The sequence below is a fragment of the Haliaeetus leucocephalus genome, unplaced genomic scaffold (assembly GCF_000737465.1).
Source record: "Haliaeetus leucocephalus isolate CR32 unplaced genomic scaffold, Haliaeetus_leucocephalus-4.0 Scaffold871, whole genome shotgun sequence".
In the NCBI taxonomy this organism is placed as follows: Eukaryota; Metazoa; Chordata; class Aves; order Accipitriformes; family Accipitridae; genus Haliaeetus; species Haliaeetus leucocephalus.
In genome coordinates this window covers 869,460-889,255 of record NW_010973307.1, presented here as the reverse complement: position 1 = coordinate 889,255, position 19,796 = coordinate 869,460, and the positions used below count along the sequence as shown (strand labels likewise).

Genomic DNA, 19,796 nt, shown 5'->3' with positions numbered 1-19,796 from the left:
ACATAATGGACTACCTGCCATGTCATCTGGGATGGGATTAACTGTTATGGCCTTCTAAATTCAGAACAAATATGAGTAAATCAGTGTGACTATTATCCATGACTGCTTTACTGTGGATCAAAGTCGTCAACAGAGCATATGTGTTACACACACAGAAGAGTAAAAATTCCTACCTCAGTTTTAGACTAAAGAAGAACATTGAGTTTTGCAACCTTTGCTAATAGGTACTTTCAGTACATATTGACATGATCTTAGTCTTTTGAATTTAGATGCACTTGTAAGGGTAAGACTGAGGTCATCTGACTTTACGGGTAGTAGTCATCACTGGTCATTGCAGATTTGAGTATCTACAATGTAGTGTGTACCTCCGAGCAAGATGACCAAGTTACTGTTCTTACCAGTGGAAAAATAGGATGGGATTAAACATATATATGTAATGTCATTTTAAGCACTCAGTGGTGTCCTATCTAGTATCCAGCTGCTGCTCCAGAAGGCTGTGGATCTTCTGTATATCTCCCTTTCCTGTCAGACTCATGCCATGGGTGTCTTGGGTGTCCTGAGGCATCTCAAATTGCTCTAGTTGCCTATGTATGGGCAAGCCCCTATGTCCAGTGTTGACATCTTCACCTGAGATAGTCTTGACTGTGGCTAAAGCCAATGAAGAAGTATATGAACATCTCACCTATTTTAGCTGCACCTTAAAATGAGTTCACTCCCCTCAAGCCCATATTTTTCTCTGTCGTCTCTAAAGGAAGGGTGGGGCTGACCAGATGAGGTGTGGGCATCTATATTCTGGCCATCTAAATATATGTAAATGAGTCATACTGTCCTACTCCTGGAAGTGGCATCCATGTCAAAAGAGTAACTCCTTCTTATATCCTCTGTTAGTGTTACTGTTGTGGGGTTATTCCCACTGATCTCAAAGAGCAGCTGCAGAAGAGGAGTGCAGCCATTCACTCACCTATCCTCGGTGTGGTGGAGTGCTGGGTCAGTGCAGGAGTGTCTGTGAATATGATGCTATTTGCATCAAATGTTGGGATAAAGCCTCTTTTTAAGAAGCAGGGAGAACAGACATGCTGCTTTGTTTATATCACTTTAAAGAATAAAAGTGGTAAGTAGCATGCCTGGGAATACAATGACTTCCCAATGCCCAAATGTTAAGGCTCCTGTGGACTTAAAGAACATAGCTAATGTTAACTGCTGAGTAATCCATGCTAGTTGCATGTCCCCTTTCCTTTCAGGTGGTTTTTGCAAGTATGAAGATACTTGCTCACAGTGGAAAGAGAGATATTCTTGCAACCACCCATATGTCCAAGGACACTATCCTGGTTCCTATAAATGCATCACTGAGATAGAAAAATGCTTCATTTAAAAGGGTTATATAATGGACATAGAAAAGATCAGTCCTTGTGGTACAATACAAAATATCTGTAATAAGAACACATCTCCAAGTTAAAAAAACCCAACAAACTATGCCTATTATACTCCTTAACTATAGTATGGCTATATTACAATTTAGCTATATCATCTTCCAGTTAACCTTTATTTTCTCTTAAGTCTTGCTACCTATTAACTAGGAATCTTTCCTGTTTGAGTGTCCTTGTATGTCAATCAAATTTCCTGCTAAAATAGCTGGACCCTCATAATCTTATTTTTTGTCAATGTTATTTGCCTTGACACCACTTGAGAAAACTCAAACTGCTTTTACAAAGTTGATTCCAACTTTTCATCACCACGTAATTCTCAGAGAATCTGCAATATCTTTTTTTTACATGTTTCTAAACTCCTAAAGAAAATTCAAGGCATATTGCCTAACTGCAGATTTCTAAACATTAAGGACCTGATCCAATGTAGCCTGTCCGTTATCACTGGATAAAGTGAATGTCTCGCATGGAATGTTTTATCCTACTCTTCGGAGACACCTCGGCAAAGATCTGATGCATAGCCCTCTTACAGCTGTCTATCTCTCTCCATTTACTACACAAGAAGCCTATACAGCCTGTTAGATTAGATCCTTAAGGTGAGAAGATTAAGTTATGACACATAAATTCTACCCTCTGTTGAACTACTTTATAGTTACATTTCCAATGGAGTAATTACGAATAAGATGAAAACCAGATCAAAGGGATGAGATCCAACTTCTCCAACATTTTCTTTTTTCTAGAAGAACCCCTTTTTAATTCTGGAAGAGCCAAATTAAGGAATTTTCTTACCATATAGGCAAATGTTATGCAGGAGCACACTCCTAACTTTTGCTCAGGCAGAAATTGAAGGATTTGAAGTATAGAAAAAGAGGAAGCCTGGCATTTAAGCAAACTGACATCTGTTTCATTAACAGACAACCTGGATAACTTGGGTTTGCGTGTAAGAGGTTTATATTTGTCATAACTCTGCAAACTGTAGGAACTGTTTAATCAGCTTCAGCAGAGCATAATCCCTTAACTTTGATATTTTTCCCTCGCAACACTTAGCAATGCAAACAGTATTATGAATACCTGGAAGCATTGCAGCAGATTCACAATAGCAACCTGTCATAGTCTGCCCATGTGAAATTGTTTCTGAGACAAAAAAAAGGAAATTAGCAAGAGAAAATGGCTGTCATTTGGGAAATTCATATTAATTGCCTACAGTCACAGTCAATGTTAACTGACTCAGCAATGAATATTTAACACTGAGGTTTGAGCAGTCCCCAGAAAATCAGCCTCTCTGTTTTAAATCAGTTGCACACTTTAACAACTGGCAGAATAGGATTTTCAGTAAGTCAGTTGCTCCATTGATCTGGAAGTGACAAGATTTAGGACATACATTTACATAGAACAGAGGTGGGGACAGCTTGGAAAAGTTAGCAGTGTATGGAAATTTCCAAGAACGTAAACCTGAGGTCCATATGGACCATATGTGTGCCACTAGCGGGCACCGCTAAATAGGTTATCCTGTATAACTAAAGCTATTTCAGACTGGCAGCAAGTAAGTCAGAAAAATGGAGGGGAGAGAGCATTGAGGAGAAATACAGCAGTTATTCAAGCAGATACAGTGTCAACCAAAAAAAAAAAAAAAAAAAAGGAAGCAAAAAAAGCAGGAGCTGTCATCCTCCATGAGCATTTCTAGACTGCTGGACTGCAGGAGAATCCACCCCTCCTCAACATAGCTGGGGGAAAGATGGGGAAAAGAAAAAAGGCAGAAGGACTCATATCATCCATATTAATCCCTGGGATCTCTATGATTGTCATGGTGGTCTGGTTTCCTCACAACACATGATCAGACATATTACTGAACATTTCCCTTCTTATCAGCGTGAGAAACTTCTGTCTTCCCCAATGTTAATGCTGATGAAGCTCTTATTTTCTTTTCCCATAAGCTTCTCACAATAAGAACCATGAAATGGGACTTTCACTTGGCCATACCTCTTCATCCCACCTTGATTTACAACCCATACCCATTCCCTTGTGTATATTTTCTGTGCGTCTTTCAGAAGAATCTGTATCTGTCTTCTTTACAGCCCCTACTGAATTATAAATTAGGTATTCCTTGCTGGCCTTCTCTCCTCCAAGCTGAACAAATGCAGCTTCTTCAGCATCTCCACTTATGTCATTAACTCCAAGCCCCAGTCATCTTCATGGGCTTCTGCTGGACTTGCTGCAATTTGCAAATATCTTGCTTATAATGTGTGCACCAAGCCAACACCACCCATCTTGAGAAAATCTAATGGATAGACAGAAATTATGAAGTGGTCTAAATACTGTTTAGATTATAAACCATTAAGCTTACAGCGTCCAGGTTAGGTACCTGTAGTGTGCAGTCAACATACGGCCCCAAATTCATGCCGATTTATAGTATAATAAGAGATGGCTGTTATTCTGTTGTACTAAAATGAACGGACTTCACTGGTGCAGGATGAGTACCAGTAGGAGTGAAAGAGCAGTGATTTTAGTTTGGGGGTTTGGAAGGATCTGCTTCTTTGGGGAGTTTCTCTATTGTCCTGTAATATTGTTCTATTGATAGAAAACATTCAAATGGTGCATTAAAGGTTCTATTTTTTAAAAATAAGGTATGCAAGGAAAAAAGTCATTTAGAAAACTCTTTACATGTCTCTCTGAGCAAATCAATTCAGCCGTGAGTTTTCACTTTCCAGGTTGCCTTGAGAGCACAAAGGTGGAATTCAGCTTACCTGCCCTTGAGCATGTATGTATACAGAGGTATCTATGTTCAGGTACCTAGGCTCCTACTACAGCCAGTGGAGATCGAGTCAACACAGCCAAAATTAATAGCTTTGCAGACTCCATTCATTCACTCAGCGCTGTAACAGGTAGAAGAATACCTGACTATCTAACTCTTTCCCAAAAAACATCCAAGCATGGTTCAGGAATCATCGTGGGTCAGAGACCATCCCCAAGAGGCAATTTTGATGCAGTCATCCAGTTTGGAGGCTGAGAGAGTAACTAACTTGTCTTAGAGCCAGAGAACAGTCCCTGGCAGGGATTTATTTGCTACACATATATGTATAAGTATGTGTATAGACATATGCATACTTCTGTATGTATGTACAGAAAGGGGGACAAGGATAGAGAGTCTATGTATGTGTATACATGTAAATATATATGTAACTATATACACATACAATAGATAAAACCTCAGAGCATACAGAGATAAGGCCTTAACTCCAGTACCTTCATTTAGAAATTTCTGTTTACCTTGTCTTTCTTACAAACTAAATGTGTGACAGCATAATTTATTTGGCAGCTTTTAGGCTCATATTTGTGTGTTTACTGGTTTTATGTGCTATGCCTTTCTTCTGGGCTTACCGTGCGAATTCAAAATCTGAAAATTACTGTTCATTTTATACATTAGGAAAATTCTAGGCTTCTAAACCCAAAGTAGGTGTTTGAGAAGAGAAAAATACTGCAGATGGAACTAGCATATAGCTCACAAGCCTACCAAGTAAGTTATTGGTGCTTTCTCCAGACTCTCCTTTCCAGGCTCTGTTTGACATGCCAACAGGTTCCTTTATGAAAAAATCTGTATACCTGCAAGAATCCCAGGTATTGTGGGAATCAGTACAGAATCAACGGCAGTTCCTGAGATTTAGCTGGATATTTAAGAAATTATTCATCTGGAAGAGATGTAGACACCAAATGAGTTCCCCTTGACATAGCAAAGCTCATGGAGATTTATCTTACTGAAACAATAAACTATTTCTGAGCAGAGCCATTGCTTCCTAAGATAAGCCACTATTATGTTGTAGCTGAATGACACAAGGATGTGCAACTACTAAAGCATAGAAGAAAGTGTCAAGAACCTCAGAAGAAAATAAGACATTTATCACTCCTGGCAGTTCATGGAGATGGGTGATAACAGTGATTAGCAAAATGGTGACAATGTAAAATGCCACCTGTAAATAACTACAAAAATAGTTGGTGTGAATATTTAATATGGGGTTGGGGGGGGGATTTTTTCTTTGTTTTGTTGTTTACAGATTCTTACATAACCTTGTTTAAAGTTTTATTTACTTATTCAGAATTATTTTTTTTTTAAGTTAAATTACTTCTGGCTTTACCAAAAAAAAAAAAAGGAAAAAAATCTAAGTAGAGAGAAAAATTAAGATCTTCATTAAAAAGTCAAAATTTTTGAGTGTTCAGAAAAAATTAAGATCCTTTAGTGATCTCTAAGACATACACCTGTGCAAAAATCTCTGTAATCAATGGAGCAGTGCAAGCATTTCCAGGACGCAATGCGTCTTGTCTTTAGTTGTTCATGTGGGTTAAATCATGCTGCATTGATGTCTTTTTCCATCTAATCACTACAGGACATTTATATGATTAGCTTAGACCAGACATCAGACTTTAACATGTGAAAACTTTGTTAAAAAGGTAATCTCACCATTCATACCTAAATATGGTTATGTTATTCTCTGATAGAAAAAAGAAAAATACCATCTGTTTTGTATAACTCTGATCAATAATAGGTCCTTGTTCTTTTAGAAATGAAGTGAAAACTAATATGAAGAAACATTTGCAGTGCAACTGTAACTTATTTCAAATAAGGTAATTTTGGGCTTTGTGTGCTGATCTAGTGAAAACAAAGAAGCTATTGAACGGTGAGACAATGGCAACTTCTTGAGATTACAAAAAAAATAATAGAGCAAGCGAGCCCACCTTTTTCTATAATTTAATTCCCAGATGTACTGTCATGTAGCAGCATTAAGGCATAATGAAGCTGCTCTGTTATTTGCTTCGCTGTGGGCTTTGAGCCAGGGAGTCATTCTGCCCGAGAGACAAAAGACGCTCTGTCTGCGCAGAGATCCCTGCATCTTCCCAACATGTTTCCTCATACATTTTGTGAACTGTCTTTCCCCTCCCCTCTCCCTCTGTTATGCTAGCTGTGAACTACAGTGAAAATCTGTCTGTGACAGACACTTTCGGTACTTGGTCAGCTGTCAGACAAGCATGAGGTGAAAGACTTCAAATATGGCATTGGGCTCACAAACACGCATACATGCGCACGCAGAGAGAGAAACAGCCATCACTGGATACTGCTCAGGTCCAAGCACGAAAACAAAAACAAAACACACATTAAAAAAAACAAGAAAGAAAGTGTTTCTCTGTAAGTCTGAAATCTTGCAAACAAAGAAGGCTTATTTAATGGTTTTGTTAAAATCCAACACGCAAGATCTAAACTCTAACTGCAGGGTTAGTAACATCTTCATTCTATACCCAGAGCTCATCTGTGGCGATATTTACTGGAGGAGATCTCCGCTTTGAAAGTTATTTGCATTAATGCCAATGCCAAGACAAACATAAGGGAAAAAGACTTGATGAGAAACCTGTGAATGGATGAATGGCCCAGGCTGACTCATAGAGTAGGAACTATAAATCACCCCATCACAATCCACCTTCATTTGGGTACTTCCATGACACCTGGCAATGCATTTTTGTAACTCTAGCATGGTTAGGGCCACGCCGCTAGGATGCTGTAACCTTACCCCATTAGTCTACATTAGGTACATTGCAGTGAAGTCACAGCTTTTATCCAACGCGCTGGGGTTCCAGGTGAAATAACCTCTTTGGTTCATGTACCATAACAAAAGGGTGTTTTCTTCTCCTACAGCATCAGCTGAATCCTGCCTGTAAACACAATGCAGTATTCAGGGAAATCAAAGGAAGCATCTCAGCTGGATCCAGTCTGAGATGAGGTTGTGAAAAGCCTTGTTTGGTCAAAACCTGACCAAATAAAGCATCTGGGCTGGAGTACACAAATAACACAAGAAACTCCTTGATTTTCTTGTGACTCTGAGAGACATATAGATCCACTAGGTTGCACAACTCTCTTTCTTAGCGTAATCTATAAATCTAAACAAACATGGCCCACCTGAGTATCTCTAATATTCAAAGGTATCCGTAATGTCTCTGGGTGCCTGTAGACAACTGAATCTTACTGACAGTGATTACAAGATCCAGAACATGCAGGACAAGTGTAGACACCTACAATTGCATGTGTGAAGTTGAATCCTGTCATAGCCTCAGTTGTAGTCACTGGAGACATAACGGCACCTGTAGATGTTGGTTCACCCTTTTATAAGATTGAGAAAAGACAGTAGCTAATGTTAAGGCAGAATATCTTATAACATCTCAAGGCAGTGCTAGGCACTGAAGTGGAGGTAACTGAATTCAACATCTGAAGGAAAGTGACTGAATCAGACAGTGGGCTATATTCAGCTGCCCAAACTTCGGTATTTAGTGTCATTTTAGAAGCCATGCAGATATGACAGACAACTTCTGGGAAATCCCCAGTGTTTTGAAGCATAGCTGAGGCCAGGCAAGATAACTCATGATGCCTGAAACAATAGGGATGTCATTCATTTGCCTACATATAGACATTTAGGGTTATTTTAAGTACTGTAGGATGTCTTACCTAGCCTCCATCTGACACTCCAGAAGGGTAATCTCCCAGAAGTGCTGTGTAATACCTGTCAGTACCATGCATATGTCTCAAATATGCTACAGCAAAACTGGCAATAGACATCCGTGCTTCAGCAACAAAATCCTCTCTTATATGTCTGCACTTCAAACTTCCCTGAGCATGTGGAGATGCAACCTTGCAAATTGTCACCCACGTAGCACAGGACCGCAAGTATCAGCCAGCTAAGGCACAGAGCAGTATAGTGCAGTACGGTGTGTAATCCAAGGCAGATAACCCTCGTCCCCAGGCAGTGCTCATGTCTCCATGAATAGAGACATTTGTTCCTTCTTGTAAATAATCCATGCTTGCTCAGCTTTCTCTACACTTACTACGGAGGACATACTGAAAGAGGATGCTCAGACCCTTCTGGTGGATGTACAGCATATGAGTTAAGATCTGCATCATGCAGATCTCTCTTAATGACATTTTTTGTAAGAGAAGGAGAAAGGAAGGGCTGGCTTTCTGTACAGAAATTAAGTTCCCATTGCGACTGAACCACAAACTTCCTGCATTTGACAAGCAACTGTTTTCCTCTTGTTTCCTCCTATTGCATCCTGTAATGAGTATTGCTCCCCCTTTTCTGAGATAACTTGGGTGGACACATTCATTGATGCTTATCAAATATTTCCAGAAATATCTTTACCACTGAAATTTCTAGAATCATCAGGGGTTCTTGCCAGAGAGATACAATCATGATTACCTCCTGACAATACTGAACCTTCTCATTTCTCTTCCACCCCTCTGGTCTTTCTTTTTTTCTTTCTGATGAGCACCAAAAAGTCCCTTTTAACCTCAACAAATTCAGCCTTCATCTAATGACAAAGAGTTCACTTTCTCTTCCACACTTTAGCATTTGGCATTCTCTTCCCTTTGCCCTGACTCTGACTGGATTCTACCTTTTCTCAGTCTGTCTTCACAAGTCTGTCTTTCCCCAGCATGAGAAACCAGAGAAAATTTCACACAAACCAGAGAGAAGCTACAGAAATTCCGTGTGAAGAGAATAACAAAAAAGACTAAATCTCCAAGGGGGTGCATCAGCTTTGAATATGCTAGTCCCTTCTTTCACCCATTTCCCTCAGTTTCTGCTACACTTGTTTATCCTAACAAGGCTAACTTTTAGTATCTCTTTCATTAATTAGTTAAATGAAAATAATTAAAAGAAAAAGGAAAAAAAAATTAAAAAATGAAACTTTAATATGGCCATTCAATAACTGTAAGATAAACAGGTACTTCTAGCACACAGTATGATTTTGTTCAGATGTTAACATCAAGATGAAATGAAACATGTCCCAAAGATACCTGTAAATTTCCAAAGTCTATGAAAGGAGTCTTGCTCAAATGTAGATGCCTGTGTTTAACTAAAGTAATTCCATTTCAGGTACCTAAATGACTTGGAGAATGTGGTCTTAATGGTCTTTGTAATCTTCTTTTCTTTAGAACTTTTCATCATCTTTCCTAGGTTTTAAGTTAATTCAAAGGGGATGTGACTATATAAGCCACTAATGCAGAAGACAGCCACAGCTATAACGTTGCGTAGACTGCAAATACTTCTTAAAAAGAAACAAAATGCACCATTCAGTAGCATTGTCTATATTTCTTTCTTATATTGTAATCACACTTGACTTAGTTTTGGCACAGCAGTTCTTTAGATGCGTAGGTTGATAGATTAAGTTTCCTGTATTGCGTATGTCTATTAACATAGAATACCTGAAAAAAAAGGTTCAGCTTTTATTACCTTTATGTGCATAGGATTTAGTGTGATGATGGAGACAATGTTACTTCAGAAGCCATTTGGAATCATGTCCAGGCACTTGACAGCAGGATATGTTTTTAACCCATAGAAGGAAAAGAAACTACTCCCAAAGATTTGGGGGTTTCTTAATAAAACTGGAAGCACATTATTTATAGAAATAAATATTAAGGGCTCTGCCTGTGGTAAATTTGTGCCTGAACATTTCCTGTTCATGGTATTAAGTCAAAGCCTTTTTGTGGGATGCAGTTTAAAAATATTTGGGGCTTTTCCCTTTCTGCAAAAGGCCACAAGGTGTAATTCTGCACTGCCATTAATGAGGGCCTACGTATGTTCATAGGGATGTTGAAAAGGCACACAGAATCTCTTTTGGCTCTTGGAGCCCCCTCTTTCTCCTACACATTGATGAAGGGCATAATAAAGAGCAAATAAGATATTGGGATTCAGGTTTGAGTGGACACCCTGGCTTTGGCCGTAAGAGGAGATGTAACACTTTGGTTCTCAGGTGTTTCCATGTGATAACATGTATACCACCACAGGCAGTGAAACAACGATTGAATTTCCAACCAAGCTGTCTTGAGTCAGCCCAAAAGACCTGACAATTCATTCTGATGTGCAATGCTTGGGGAACCACCGGTGCTGGAGCAAAATGCATCTGCACTGTGAACACAACTCTCCTTGCCCAGGGGATTTTCTTCTCTGAGTCATGGAGAGATAAACAAACACATACAGGGATACAGAAAAAAAACGGAAATAGTTTTGTAACAAAATTTGCTTCCACTAAGATTCCTTGACAGAAATAATTTTTAATTCCAAGTCTACTTTCTTAATAAAGTGCATTACTAGTCTTAAACACAAGACTCCTATTTCTGTAACAGACTATTGCTTTAGACCACCTCAGGGTTTGATTGGGCTAACGGCTAGACAGTACCTAAAAAATCCTTTTGGGAAGAAGGGAAATGAGAGCTCCACTAGTCCAGAGCAGCATTCAGTGAAGATATTGAATTTTGGAACATACCCATGGACATAATCTTCCCTTAAATGATCCACGTCCAACAAAGGGTAAGAAATATATACTGGACATTTATAAAAACCCACAGAATGCTCCTTTTCTATCATCTTTTCCAGGCCCCAAATGGTTATCACAGATGTTCCCTTCCATGACATCTAACATGTTCTTCTTGACATCTTTAATCAATCAGAATTGATAATAGCAGGTATGCTGGGAATTAACTGTACCAAAGATCTAAATGAGGCCTTATAGAAAAGCATGGTACGGTACAAGGATATTTTTATACCATCTTGCTATACTGCTAAAATAGTGGCAAGCAACATCTCACCCTAAACATGGAAACACTTCTTTCAGATAAACTGTGGAAATTAATTTCATTTTTAGTTGCATTTTTCTGTGTGACTGCCCAATAGAGTAGATCCTTGAAACATAAACCTTCTAAATAAATACACTTGCCAAATGCATTTGCTGTGGCAGAAGTCTGAAGTGACTAAATAAAAGAGTTGTTTAAACTTCTTCTAAGTCACGCTTGCTTAGTTACTGTCTTTAGTACTCTGGGAAGAGCTACAGAAGAGCCTGGGTTTTGTGTTCTGTGTGCAGAAGTTAGGGATGATGGAGAGAGAAGAAAGAGCCATTGACTCTTCAAAGAACTGGTATCGTCTTTAGGATGGAAGCACTGTTGCTCAGTGATTGACTTTGCAACCAGTCTATTCCTAGACATACATAGTGGAACCTTCAGGCTGCTGTTTTCCAAAGGTTGTGCTTAATGGCACAATATTTCCCTCAGTTTACTGGTAAAACTAAGGGCTTGGGAAAAACAAAAGTGAGGTAGAAAAAAAAGCTGAGGCATCAAGTTTCTTTCAGGATTATTAATATGGTTTGGTATCTCACTAATGGACTCAAAATATTTATCAAGCATGTGATCTGAGGTTACACTGTTCACGAAGGAATTACGTCTCTGAGATAAATGCAGATGGTACATAGAAAAGAGCACACTTTTGTTCAGGGTAATAAAAAAATTATATGCTCGAATAATTGAGAATATTTTCATCCTATGGAACAGGAGAAAACAATGTGGCCGATTACGTCTAAAACAGCAGTGGGAAAGCTGCCAGAAGGCCACTTTGGCCTTTAAGAGAAATGCATTTATTGTCTGTTCCATATGCGTAACAGGCCTGAAACTCCAGATGAGCATTTGGGCTTTCAGTTTGTGGCAGGCAGAAAATGAGACAGCTCCATCCATTTATAATGCAGGACTGCTGAACAGAAGTGATTGCATGGTTGGGAAGGTGAAATTTCTCTCTCAAATGTTTTAACATCTCTAATTCAGGTGTCTGTTTTAATCAGTGAACGGGGATGTCATCCAAGGTTGGTCTCTAAGTAGGATGAACCTGGAGGTTACCTGCCACTTTAAAGACTAAAAATGAATTTTTAGGTTGATAAATTTAGCTGAGATTAATCCTAATCTATGATAACAGTTATTTTTTCCTCCACTGGAAAAAATCTATTTCTTTCTACATCTAATTCTCATCTAATTCTTTCTACAATCACAAAATGGAACAAAACCAGGAACATCTAGATATTTGGAGACTGCACAAATATTCCCCATACAGGAATATTTTGCCAGAGTGGGGTTTTGGAGGCTTTTGTGGCATCTGACTAGGTCAGGCTCTCTTTGTAGCCAACAAGAACTGAACAATACATTCAGAAGCTAATTTACTTAAGATGGGTGTCTAAGATAGGAAAAGAGAAAGGTGTCTCTTACTCTCTGTTGACTATTGAGAGACTCTAGACACTTATTCTGTGCTAGGTGTGCATCGTCTGGACATCTAAAGACAGGTGAGAGGAATCCAAAGTATGATTCTTTATATAGTTTATTAGTGCTTTCTGTTCTTGCTGTGATAGGCTCTGGGCCCTGTTTGTGCTAAGAAACCATTTTAGAAGATGCTCTACAATTGAGAACAAATGGTTGCTTTACCTCCTAGAGGGTGTATAGCTAGCTACCAGACAAGATAAAAGAGGGGTACAGATAAACCAGGATAATAAATGGAGATAATAAGGACAAAATAAAATGGATTTGACCTATTTGTAAGACAATATCCACAGACTAGGGCTAGCTTACTGCACTGAAATATTTTGTAGGCATGACAGCAAAGAAGATCTAGAGATAGCTCTGCAAATGTTTACTGACCACTTTCCCATAACAAAACTAAAGAGGCTGAAAATTTACCAACTAAAAGGTGAAAGTCATCACCAGAGCCTGAAGAAGTCATGGCCAGAATCTGAAGAGTGGGTCAAAGACAAATGTTAGGAGACAGAGAGAGGCTCTACATATCTGAAAAATGGAAAAAAGTAGTTTATGACTGATGCGATGGAGCTGGCATGAAAATTTTGAGAAAGGTAAGGAATTGTATTTATATTAGCAATGACAGGCATACAGACACATTATAAATGCCCGAGACTTAATGTGATTTACTAGAAAAGTGAGGTTTAGATAATCATGTTTTCTTCATGCGCGACCACTTTGCTTCCTCAGTGGATGTGATTTATTTCATCAACCTTTAGACATCTTCAGTATAGAAGTCTACAGCTGAGTTAGTTGCTCTAGGCTTTATTTAGAGAAAATGAAGTAAACCAGACATTTGTAGGCTTTTGTGGATATAATCTATTTTAGATAAGTAATACAGGATAAAATGATTCACATCCTGGGAGTGTCCATTTTTCTCCATATACTATCAAGGGACATGTGCCTGACTAGCTTCAGTGACATCAAAGAAGTTAATTTCCCAAATTTAATGACAATGACCAACCAGGCATAAAAAGAAGATATTTTTGGGGTGGGTGGCTGGAGGAAGTTAGTAGATCAACTTTTACTAAACATTCAAGAATTTACGTGTCTGTCTTAGATCTTATTTTAACAGTAAGCTTAATACTGAATTTTCTGATTAGGGATAACAAGGCACTGCAGTTCAGCATAATACTAAAAGGAATTCTGAGAAAAAACCAGTACAGAGTAAACCGAGGAGACCTCACCAAAAAAACAGTTGTTTCCTCTCAAGGGTCAATACTGGGGCCAATGAGACATCTTCATTAATCACCTGGGTGATGGGACAGAGTACACCCTCAGCAGGTTTGTACATGGTACAAAACTGAGAGGAGTGGCTCATACACCAGGTGGTTGTGCTGCCATTCAGAGGAACGTCAACAGGATGGAGAAATGGACCAACAGGAACTTCATGAAGTTAAGCAAAGGGAAACGCCAAGTTGTGCCCCTGAGGAAGAATAGCCCCATACATTAGTACATGCTGGGGACCGACTGGTTGGAAAGCAGCTTTGAAGAGAAAGACCTGGAGGTCCTGCTAGGCAATAAGTTGAATATGAGCCGACAACGCATATTTGTGACAAAGGGGCCAACTGCATCCTGGGCTGCAGAAGACAGAGTGTTGCCAGCAGGTCAGGGGAGGTGATCCTTCCCCTCTACTCAGCGCTAACTGGAGTGCTGTGTCCAGTTCTGGGCTCCCCAGTACAAGAGGGAAATGAACATACTGGAGCAAGTCCAGAGAGGAGCTACTAGGACGACTAAGGGATTGGAGCATCTCTCATATGAGGAAAGGCTGAGAGAGCTGTGTCTGTTCAGCCTGGAGAGGAGAAGGCTCAGGTGAGATCTTATCAGTATGTAAAAATATCTGATGGGACTGTGTAAAGACAACGGAACCAGACTCTTCTCAGTGGTATCCAGGGAAAAGATGAGAAGTAGTCAGCACAAACTGAAATACAGGAAATTCTATTTAAAATTGAAAAAAAACTTTTTTACAGTAGGGGTGATCAAACACTGGAACATCTTATCCAGAGAGGTTGTGGAGTCTCCATCTTTGGAGACATTCAAAACCCAACTGGACTCAGTCCTGAGCAGCCTGCTCTAAGTGACCCTGCTTTGAGCTGGAAGACTGAAGTAGATGATCTCCAGAGGTCCCATTCCAACCTCAACTATTCTGTGATCCTCAGATCAATGTAACTAAGGTTTCCAGCAAGAACAGACTTCTGCAAGAGCAAAAATTTTAACTGAAGATAAATGAGATCCAAAGTCTAGAAACAAAAGGCACAGAAATTCAAACTAGAAGTGCTTTATGAAAATAAATGTATAGTATCATTGACCTCTAATAGGAGATTGAATTCTAGAGCCAGAGAGGCAATTTCTAAGTCTGTGCTTATGTAATGCATGTTTTTGACAGTCAAGCCACTTTTTATCATCCATGGTACACATTTTAGCAGTTAGTTTTGCTTCAGAATCTTGAGGGGGGGGGGAAGGGGGTGTCAAGTGCCCTGTGCACAGGGAGGCAGTAGTTCTTCCACTAGAAAAGTTTTAAAAGTCCTTTATATACAAGTTAAAGCCAACAAACAAGAGGAACTGGAGCTCCATGCCCAGTCTGAGAGTTATGGTATCATATCATAACCAAAGCGCCCAGTACAGGCTCGGATCTGTGTGGCTGGGGAGCAGCCTTGCTGCAAGGGACACAAGGATCCTGGTGGATAACAAGATGAACATGAGTCAGCGGTGCATCGCTGCAGCAGCAAAGGCCAATTGGATCCTGCGCTGCATCCTCAGAAACTAGCAGAGATAAAGACGTCATCACCGCACTCTATTCATTGCTTGTCTGGCCGCATCTGGAGTACGGTGTCCGCTTCTGGTACCCACAGCTCAAGAAAGACGTGGACAGACTGGAAAGGGTCCAAAGGAGGGCCACAAAGATGATGAATGGGCTGGAGAACCTGCCCTCTGAGCAAAGACTAAAGAAGTTCGGTCTTTTCTCCCTGGAGAAGAGAAGGCTCAGGAGGGATCTCATCACAGTATTCCAGTACTTAAAGGGCAGCTACAAAGAAGACGGAGGCTCTCTCTTCACAAGGAGCCACATAGAGAAGACAGGGGGCAACAGCTGCACTGGGAGAGGTTTCACCTCAACATAAGAAATAAATTTTTCACAGTGCGAACAATCATGCACTGGAACAACCTCCCCAGGGACATGGTAAAGTCCCCATCGCTGGAGGTTTTCATGATGTGATTGGGCAGGATGCTAGATAGTCTTATCTACGTTCCCTTTCCTACGGAAGGCTGGCCCAGATGATCTTTTGAGGTCCCTTTCAACCTGAGCTGTTCTATGATTCTATGACAATAAACAATAGGAACAATTTATAAAGTGTCATGACAGAATCTATTCACAGAAATGTTATTACAGGGTAGGATGTTCTGAATCATTCACTCACATTTATAGACAGCTCTTACACTGGAATGAGGAGCTGATTCAAGAGGTCTCAGTATATATTAAGCAGAGAGATGAATGACATGAGCATAAGAGGATGTAGTCTTTACCTTAGGATCCATGGTTCACTGATCACCTGAATGCAACCTTTTACATTACTAATGGTTATAACAATTATACTAGTAACACTTGCTTTCTGCTATAACAATCAGAGGTTCCCACCGTAATTAATTAAACTGTCATATCTGTCAACAAGTGAAATAAGACAAGACTCATCTGGTGCCCTTCCAGTGTCAACAATATAAAAATCACACCACCTTAGAACAGTTTTGGTTGTACAGGACCTCTGAAGCTCATCTGGTCTAACACCATGTTCAAATCACTGCCAACTTGAAAATTAGATTAAGATGCTCAGCACCTTGTCCAGTTTTGAATATCTCCAAGTATACAAAAACTACCATCTCACAAGCCAATCTGCTTCAGTGCTTAACAAGCTTCACTGTAAAAATTATTTTTCTTTATATCTAGTCAGGCTTGCAATCTGTGGCTCTTACTTCATGTCCATGTTGTAGAAGAGTCCATCTCTGCCTTTCTCCTTTCCGACACAGTGGCCCTTTGCTAGGCTTACTCCAGTTTGTTAATGTCTTTCTTGTACTGGGGACTCGAAAACTGGACACAGTAGTCCAGACACAGTTTCAGAAGTTCTGAAAAAGTGAGTATAATCACTATTGTCAGTACTTGCACTATGTAGTGGCTAATGCAGTGCAGTACATGGTTAGCTCTCAGTGTCGCAAGGGAGTGCTGTTGACAGATACGCAACTTGTTGTCTACTCTTAAGGGGTTTTTTTGTTAGAGCTGCTCCCTAGACAATTGCTTTCTCCCAGATCTTTTCTGTCAAATCAATTCTTCAGCTTTTTGAAATTCATCTGAACGGCAGCCTTATTATCCAGCATATTGACTGCTCCCTGCAATCTGGTGTCAACCCCAAACTTGCTGACAGTGTGTTCCTTTCCATATAATTATAAACCAACAAATCGCACCACTACTGTTTTGTCTGGTGGAGCCAATATCCTAGTTTCCCAGGTCATGAAAAGCAGAAGATTGTTCTGAAGGCATACTTCACAAGGGACTAGGGTAGGAGTTGAGTGACTATGAGGAAGGAAGACCTGAATTTAAATAGAAAAATAACAACATTTTATATAAAAGCAGACAATGACTGCTGCTCCGGTCAGCAATTACTTGACACTTAATGTGGACAGAAACAGTCAATGTGCACACAAATACCCTTCTGATTTGGCAGTATTTCCACCCATTCTCATTTTACCCTAGGTACCCGGAAATGCCGAAACAAATACATGCTTTAATGCTAGTGTACACAATAATCTTTTAATCTTTACCCAATACTGGGTAAAAGTTTCAATTACAGAAGTATCCTTGTCTCCTCCTTTGGCTTTTACACTATAGGATTGATGTAAAGAAGCCATAGCATGAACAGGAATTTGGCCCAAGACTTTTTTTACCCCCATGGAAAAATCAATAAGCAAGAATCCATCTTGGTTACAACAATGTCAATCTGGAGACACCTCAGTAGCCAGCTGAGTTTATTTGCATTGCTGGAGATTAAGATCAAGTCTTACTACAACTGGATGTGTCAATCATTAGCAGAGAGCCTCTGTACCTGGTGTTCACGTTGACTAAAGATTTCACATATAAGGAGCAATACATGCAAAACTCATTTCAGAGTACTTCATCTCTTCCAGTACAAGAAGTAAGAGGAAATAAAAATGGAACACAAGCAAACAACCTCCTCCTTGGAAGAATGTGCACTTGACAAGTGTGCTGTTTTACCTGGTCACTATTTGAATTTTATACCTGTGACGTTGAGTCACCTTGTCCTATCAGGATATAGAAGAGCTATAAATGACCCTCCAGTGAAGAACCCCGGACACTTCCACAACCACCTGAAAAAGGACGGAAGAAACTTCTGATCTTTCTGGAAACAAAAGGTAGGATTTACACTGATTTGTTTGCTTCAAGTATTGCAATTTGTTTCATGTATTAAAATGCAACCTATTTTAGAGGACTTCTTGAACAATTTAGGACAGTCACAGAAAGAGGATTTTATTCAGTGAAAAATAAGGATTACATAGGCAACAGTGTAACATAAGCTGAAAAAAAAAAGGGAGAGAAAATTGATGAACAATCAAAAACAGATGAAAAGCTGCCTGTATGCAAGAAAGCAGTACCTTGGCAGATTATATGTACATAGAGAAAGAGACAGAGACAGACGGAACATATTGAATTGGATATATATTCAGTTCAGTATATTCATTGCTATATGTAACTATCGCCACTTATCTTCAGAGTAGGGAAATTACCACCTTGTACAATTTACCGCGCTTATGCAAAGTGGCTTCTAAGTAGGACTTTGTGCAACAATGCTGTACAAGTGAAATGACAGCTTATATTATTGCATTTCAGGTCTTTTTCAAGGATAATAAAAAACAATGGGGATGTTCTTTTGTAATAGATATTCAATTGTGTGAATAATTTAGGATACACCTTTTTTTTTTTTAGGAGGAGAGATGGGAAAAACATATTCACACAAGTTTGCTAAACTCATACAAACTAGGGATGCTAAAGCACCATCTTTCAGTGGCAGATCCCTGTACACAGATGGAGTTGCAGGAAAGTCAGTAAGACTTGGCACATGTCCTGATTTATGTTTGATTGAGGGGGAACAGGGGAGGGGGACAGAGAGACTGATTTTAGGACCAGTGCCTAGAAATTAATGCAGAGCAATTAAATTTACATCTCATAAACCATAAGCATTTGGTTGAAATCGGTGGGATTGCCAAAAGTATGTTAATATCTTGGAGCAGGAAACCCACGGGGTCTTAAAAAGCATTCCAATGGCATTTTGAAACTTGTATCATGTATTAAATTACCAATTACATTTAATTGTAAGTTAATTCATAGAAAATATTACAGTGAATGAATACTTTGCCCATGTCTTTAAGTTAGCTTCTGCAGTTTGGTTTGCAAAATAGAAAGTTTCACAATTTCAGTCAAGCGTTATTTTTCCTTTGAAACAGAGAATTTGTTTTTACATGTTTTAGGTGCAAAAAGGGTTGTTTTCTATTTGCATATCATCACATTTTGCACTCAAAAGACATATTTTTACTTGTAACTTGAGTACAGCTAAAAATAACCCCCACCTCTATTTATTTTCTAGTTAGAAATTAAGTGAAAAGAATAATTGTTCATGTTATTGGGAGTATAATCTTTTATTGCTAAATACCTAGGTCATATACACTGCAAAGTTTTGTAATGGCTCTGAGAAATAAGTGGTAGAAAAGTTAGTAAGAAAAAACTTCTGTGATCCTAAAGCACTTCAAGGAGGCATAGGTGATGTCAAAATTAAACATAAATGACATATGGCAATAACAAGAACAGGAAATTGATGACTTATACTGCTAATTACCGGTATGTTTTTCCCCTGGATCAGCTAGGTCTTTCCTCAACTACAAGTGCTTGGAATAAGCCACCCTATTTTGAAGGCTGTGAGAGTTTAGTTGTACAGACGTGACCAGTCTGTTCAGTTTTTTGGCCTCTGAGCTACAGCTGCCCATAGTCACAGTCCACCTCAACAGGATTTGCTCTTTAGCAGAACTGGAGCAGCATCCCTGCCTACAGACTGGGGACTGTGGGTTGCCTCCAGTGCAATGTAAGCAAGCTGGTGAGGAAAATGGGCCTTGCTGTACCATTTGGAAAAGGGTAGTTTTTCTTACCCACATGTTCTCAACAAGCCACAGCACCT

The 19,796-nt window shown here is 39.4% G+C and overlaps 1 long non-coding RNA gene across 1 annotated transcript in view; it reads right to left on the bottom strand.

The window, feature by feature from the left end:
- The window catches only part of LOC104841436, an 87,854-nt gene that overhangs the window by 17,371 nt on the left and 50,687 nt on the right, over positions 1-19,796 (bottom strand). The window lies entirely within an intron of this gene.